This window comes from Oculina patagonica, unplaced genomic scaffold, assembly GCF_052425735.1.
Source record: "Oculina patagonica isolate OP01 unplaced genomic scaffold, crgOcupat unplaced723, whole genome shotgun sequence".
NCBI lineage: Eukaryota > Metazoa > Cnidaria > Anthozoa > Scleractinia > Oculinidae > Oculina > Oculina patagonica.
In genome coordinates this window covers 1-6,630 of record NW_027558607.1, presented here as the reverse complement: position 1 = coordinate 6,630, position 6,630 = coordinate 1, and the positions used below count along the sequence as shown (strand labels likewise).

At 36.6% G+C, this 6,630-nt stretch overlaps 1 pseudogene across 1 annotated transcript; it reads left to right on the top strand.

The window, feature by feature from the left end:
* Positions 1–543: 543 nt before the first annotated feature.
* Positions 544–6,075, top strand: LOC144641170 (adenosine receptor A3-like; annotated as a pseudogene). Its single transcript, XR_013568512.1, has 2 exons — positions 544–592; positions 5,125–6,075. The product of XR_013568512.1 is annotated as an adenosine receptor A3-like (transcript).
* The last annotated feature ends 555 nt before the right edge of the window (positions 6,076–6,630 follow it).

Sequence of the window (6,630 nt, the reverse complement as noted above, 5' to 3'; positions counted from 1 at the left end):
TTCGTGTTTTTTCAAGTCTAAAACACTCGGGTGCGCCTCGTGTTTTAAACTTGATAAAACACTGCTGCTCATCTATTAAACATTACACGTCAGCATGTTATTCCTGTACAAGTTATTCCTACTAACGACACAATAATTTCATCCATGATATAATAGAGCTGTTATGCGCTAGCCTAAATTTCAGCCCTCTTCCGTGATCACCAGAGAATTAGACGACTGAAATTCAGGCTGTTTCAGTAGCGTGTCAATAACTGTCATTAACATACACAGAAATGAAGACAGCTGGGAAAAGACATTAATTTTGGTGATATATTGTCAAACCATATTTATATAACACACACTAAATACTCATTTTAGCAGTTTATTGGCTCCATGAACGGCTAAGTTTCTCTGATAACACGAGTTATTTCAAAGAAAAAGCGTTGTCCGAAAAAAGGTAAGTAAAGTTAGCTAAAAAAATCAAAGGGGTTTACCAGCAATATATCTATACGTTTTGTGCGGTTTGGTACTAAATGATTTTAACGTGTTTTCTTTTGCAGTTTGAATTTATCCTTTAGCAAGAATATTCACTGTAAGGGCTTTCTATTGACAAGTAGGTTGAAGTCTTTTTGAAACTTATTCAACAATTTTTCTGTTGCCGGTTAAATTTTAAAGTGAAGTTTCGCTAATACGCAAGTTTCTTTGGCCAGAAGAACATATTAAATAGCTGGACGTTTTCCGCAGAGCAGCGTGAGCCCGTCTATACATTTCCGTTATTTAAGGTTGCTACCACACTAAAACTGACGTAAATATGACCGTTCACGATTAAGCTAAAATAATAATTCTCCAAATAATATAATCTGACCGGCTTTTGTGTTGCTACTCGACTGGGATGCATTCAAAACACCCTGAGCTTAGCGAAATAAAAGCGTTTGTATTGCAAATTCCGCAGCTGCACCTTATTGTCAAAAATCCTCAACAAGTAAAGCTTTGGTGTCGAAGCCTTCGGTGGTGCTGTTAATAACAGACATTTTTACTTTCCTTTGTTCTTTTATTCAACTTTATAAATTTAAGTGGCCATACAAGCGCGAAATAAAACTCAGGAAGTACCCGAAGGTTCGAGTCTACGAAAAAAAAAAAAACAGCTGAAAATGTAAGTTAACATGTAAAAGACAGAAATGCATGGCTAGTGTCTCTCGCAGTGAGTAGAGCCATCAGAATAGATATGTTTAATTGCATTAATTTTATTCGGATAAAAATGTCAACGGACTAAGTTGGATTTGTGCGATTTATATCTTTGAGTTCTAATGCGATGAGCGTCGCAGACAATCCATTTTGGAATTGGAAAGGAGCTGTATTAGAACACTTGAACCGTATAAACAGTTTTGGCCAAATAGTTCATTTAGTGTGTAGAGGGAGAAATTGATCAAGAATATCAACACGCAACACAGGTATGTCTGTGTTTCGAAAAGATATGGATAAATTAAAGCTGATTAAACTAGCACAAGGGTAGTCAAACTCATTCTGGAGTGTATGCTGTATGTGTTGGTAAAAGCGATCTCTCAGCAATCAGTTTAAACTGCAAGTTTCTAATAAACGCTAAGTGAGAAGCTAAATTGTTTTACTTCTTTATGTTATTTTGTTGCTGGTTTCGGTCTAAGCTTAGGCCCAGGATAAATTGGAAAACGAAGAAGTTTGAAAACGCCTCATAAAATATTTTCCGTCCACATTTGTCCGGATAAATTTGAAAACGCGTCTATTTTGGTCAAAAACGAATAACATGCCTTTTCAAATACCCAATTTATAAAGCGCTTTCGAAAAGTTTCGTTTCGAAAATGGTTTCCAGCCACCAAAAGACGTATTGCATTTTAACACGAGCTTTCTTTCCGCTTTAATAGAAATTGCTTTGCCTAGACATTATGAAGTAAGCTAATCAGAAATTGGGAATATAAAATGTTTTTTATCCCATAAAATTCAAATTCAGATCGAATCTCTTTTACGCTGGTAAAATTAAGAGCACAAAACAAGAGATTTGCGATTTTTGAATATTTTACCACGCCGGCCAAAGGCCCTTCAAGAGCTTTCTTCCAAAAAGGTGCAAAGAAACGGGAAGTTGGGGGTTGTTATTTAAAATTTGAGAAAACTGGGAAACCTGGTTTGGACGTTTTACTCGAATACCAATAAAATATTTTTTGTGCTTAAAAGAAGTAATATTTTATTTAATTCTTCTTTTCACGGTCAAGAAAACGAATTTCTGGAAAACGACGCCTAGAAAATAAAGGAACTTGCACCAAACACCTGCCAATCAAGCCTATCGCCGCATCAACGCGGAAGAATAAAATATAATTTAAAAATATTTCGTATAACTTATTAAACCCGTACGTGAGTATTTCTCTTTGTAGCGTGAATTTGAACTGTTTAGCCGGAAAAGTGTAGATGTTTTAATTTACCAGGAAAGTTGCATTGATAACAAAGTAGGTTGAGGATTGTATATACTTAGAGTTTATCCTGCATTTCGTCCATGTTGTTTTGTTTTATACAGACGCAACCCGACGTCGATACCCGAACCAACTTCTCAACCTAGTTTTATTACATGACAAAATTAAATTGCATGTTTTTTTTTTATATTTCTCACAGATATGGGAGACAGATCATGTTTTTCTAAACGATAAAATCATGAAATAACTAATATAGAAAAAGATGATTGGCGAAATGTGTGCAAAAAGAAGACAGTGTTTCCTCTTTTGCAGCTTTTGTCATTCTTCTAACCACAGGTGGCCAAAGCATAATATTTGCACATAAATGGCGTCTTTTAATCATACATAAAGAGTTTGTTTTGAGCGGGGAACTTTTGAGCAATAAATAAAAGCGAAATTACCAAAAAAAGTTGGCGAAACATAACATGGTGTTGTTTGCTATCGTTGCAAAATACTTGCAAGTAATTTGGAGCTATTTTTCGCCCATTTACCATATACTATGACTACCGTGTATAATAACTAAAAAGGTGTAGACAGGCCAAATACGACTCATATTCCCGTGATGAGGGAAGCGTGACTGTATCAAAGTTTAGCTTTAACGAGCATATCTTTTAGGGATCTGCCCCTTTTGTATGAAATTAAGGGAGGTTTCTTGAATATTTCTCTCAATTTTGGTTGGTTTTGAATTAAATGCCACTTGTTCATAAGGATGTTTTTGATGTTTGGCAGAGCCGGGTGGAATTTTTTTGTAAATGGTAGAATTTTTTTCTAGCAAACACAATGGCATAAAGATCATCACTGAAACGGCTCTAGAGAGCAATAATTAAATCCTCCGTTAGCAGACTGAAGGCTAACATTTAGCAACCAGCGGGAGTCGTGTTTGGCCTGTCACACTTTATATTATCACTTGTGACCTTTTTTTGACAGAGCTCCGTTCCGCTGCGTTGCACGAGATTATCTTTGATCGCAAAAAAATCTATGCTAAAATCAAACGCACGCCGTAAAATATTAACGAAATGAAGCTCTTGTTCATTATGTGGAACACTTCTCTCACACGGCTAAGAAAGAACCACTTTTTAGCATCAGAAGTGACCTTTTTACGGTCAAAAATGCGAAAAACAGCCTTCTAAACAAACACACTTAAGCACGAATCGAAACTACATTAACACAATTGGTCCATTTACGTGAGCCAATTAAAAACCAGAATTTTCGATCCTGCAGACAAGTACAAAAACGGCAAATCGATTGATTTCAAATCATTCGATGAGACTTTCACATAGGAGCAACTGATGAGGTCCACTGAAGGACCGAAACTCGAGTCTTGCTTAAGATAAAACATTTGCCAGAAGAGATCGTTGCAGCATCCTAGAGACTTCTAATGCAGTAATCAAACTGCCATAGATTTTATTTGTTGGATGCAAGTAACGCAATAAAACAGATCAAAAATAATGGAGGTAAAGTTTTATAGCTCCCAGAGCGCAAATTACAACCACTAAAACTAAGGGGAGCTTAAAAACAACTCAAAGAAATCATCGCTCTCAATGTTTAGAGACTGCAGTAGCCTTCAAAAGACTCGGATCTTAGACCCTCACAACCGCCGTAACGAAACGTTATCCTACGAGCTAACCGCCACTTCAGATATACGAGTTGACGGTTAGAAATCCACTGATCCGATACACAATACATTCCTTTAAAGGCTATGAAGAATCTTTCAACAAACATGAGCCGATAAACCTAACGTATTATGCCACAGAGCTAGCAAACACAATGGCATAAAGATCATCACTGAAACGGCTCTAGAGAGCAATAATTAAATCCTCCGTTAGCAGACTGAAGGCTAACATTTAGCAACCCGGCGGGAATCGTGTTTGGCCTGTCACACTTTATATTATACTATGACTACCGTGTATAATAATACGACAAGGAAGGAGAGTTTAGTGGTTTTCAGTCGTTTTCAGCGCTCGACACTTAAGGAAATTGGTTCCAATTTCGCTCATCATAAAAAAGTTTTAGCTCTCATTCTGACTTCATATCTAAATGAAAGTATGACACACGAATATATTTCTGAAAAATACCTACTCGTATCTTGTCATCCTCAGCAACTAGCCGCTTCTGAAAATCCAAAATCTTTTATCGATATTTTTAATTAATTATATTAGTTCTTCTTGTTTGTGCTTAATTTTAATTACTGTCATGCACTTCATACACGAGCCTTTGGCTCAAATAGGGAGGGCAACCTAATCGCGCGTTATGATTCTAAAAAAAATGATTGATTGATTGATATCGAAATAGCCGCCATATGGTCCGTGTTGCTCACAACAGTAGTATACAGTGGTCAAATATAGCCGTTTTAGTGCCGAGTTAGGTCGAGGTGTAATTTTATAATCATATTATTATAGAAACTTCGATATTTTTCACAAAAGAATACTATTTTGGATTTCCCTTGCATTCCCTCGTGCTAATCAGTGCCTTGCTTCATAGCTAATGAGCAAGGTTGCCCCCTCTTAGTCCACACTGATTGGTAAGTAACGACTCTATAATCTTCGTGAATAAAACAGCGCAAAATTTGAAAGCTTTCATATTCTTCGCAATTCGCTTGCCGGGAAATATTTACTTTAAGTTCGTTCTTAACCCCTGTTTTAGCATATACTTCCCTTTCTATTTACAGGAAATTTAATCTCCAAGTACGACCGAAAATCTGTCATGGATATGAACTCATGGAACATCGTCTGGAGTTTGTGTTTTGGATTGTTAGCGACATTAACTGTTGTTGGAAATGTTCTTACCATCTCAGTATTTCTCAAAAAGAGACTTCGTAAACGCGCTCATTTTCTTTTGATTAGTTTGGCTGTTGCTGATTTACTGGTTGGGTTGCTGACTGTTCCTCTTTACATAGTTATTAATACAATACTGTACTTAGGTCGACACTTTTTCCTGGTGTACACTTTTATTGACATTCTTACTGGTATAACGTCTATCTATACGCTTGCTGTTATTTCGTTGGAGAGAATGTATGCCATCGGTTGGCCTGTTCGTCATAGAACTCTGAACTTGCGTGTTTACATGTTAGTTGTTGTTACACCTTGGATTCTGGCAGCAATAGTCACTTCTTTGTTTGTTATGAAATTCTTCAATATCATTGCGTATGAAAGCTTCACGTACCCCCTCATTTTGTTTCAGAGCACGCCTCTGTTGGTTATGTGTACCGCGTATTGTGTTATTTGGAGGAAACAAAAGTCATCGACGATGGGTAACCAGAATCACGTGGCAAGAGAAGCAAGATTGGCAAAGACATTGTTTATGATTACAGGAGCTTCTCTTTTAACCTGGCTCCCATTTCAAATTCTCAACCTGTTGGTAAATTTTGGTGCAACTAGGCATTTCCTTTATCTTAACTTGACTGTTAATATCATCAAGATTTTTACAATTCAGCAACTCGCTTGTAAATGTAATAATTTATCCATTGAGAATTTCAGAATTTAAGAATGGCCTCCTGCAGACGTTTCACTGCTGTGTAGTTCCTTTTCAACGAAGAAATGAAGTTGTTCCACTTCATCAAGTGAGACTGGATCAGCTGCATCATTCGCCAAGTACTATGGGTTCCCAACCATAAGCGACTTTTGACATGGAAAGCAAAATTTAACTTCCCTTCAAGAGATGCCGCCATTAAACATCAGACGCACAAAGGAGGGGTAGGGGTAACTTGGATGCAACCCCCGCAAGCTTTTTTCGTAATTTTCAAAAAAGAAGATTTTAATCTATGTAGCTGAGACTTTTAGTAGCTGATCAATCATCTTTTGCGGAAATTTTGATTTGTCAACTCATTGTCCATGGTTTGACATTTCCACGACAACCAGGTAATCTCATGCAGATTTGCCAGTGACGACTTGTTTTGAAATATTTTTCAATTTATCCAGTTTTCTTTTTCAAGGAAAATCGCATAATTTGTATAATTTTACATTTCATTATCATTATGGCTTGATTTTGTATTAATTTCCGTTTTTCTCGCTTTCTAAGAAAATAGTGAAATCCAAGATGGCAGATCCAAGATGGCCGATTTAATGACGAAAAAAAACAACAAAAATTGTGTTATTTGTAGAGGAAGCTCAGGGTTTCCTAGTAAAAGTAAATTAATTTTGCTGACTTTAATAGGGGGAAAACCTTGGGGAGGGGA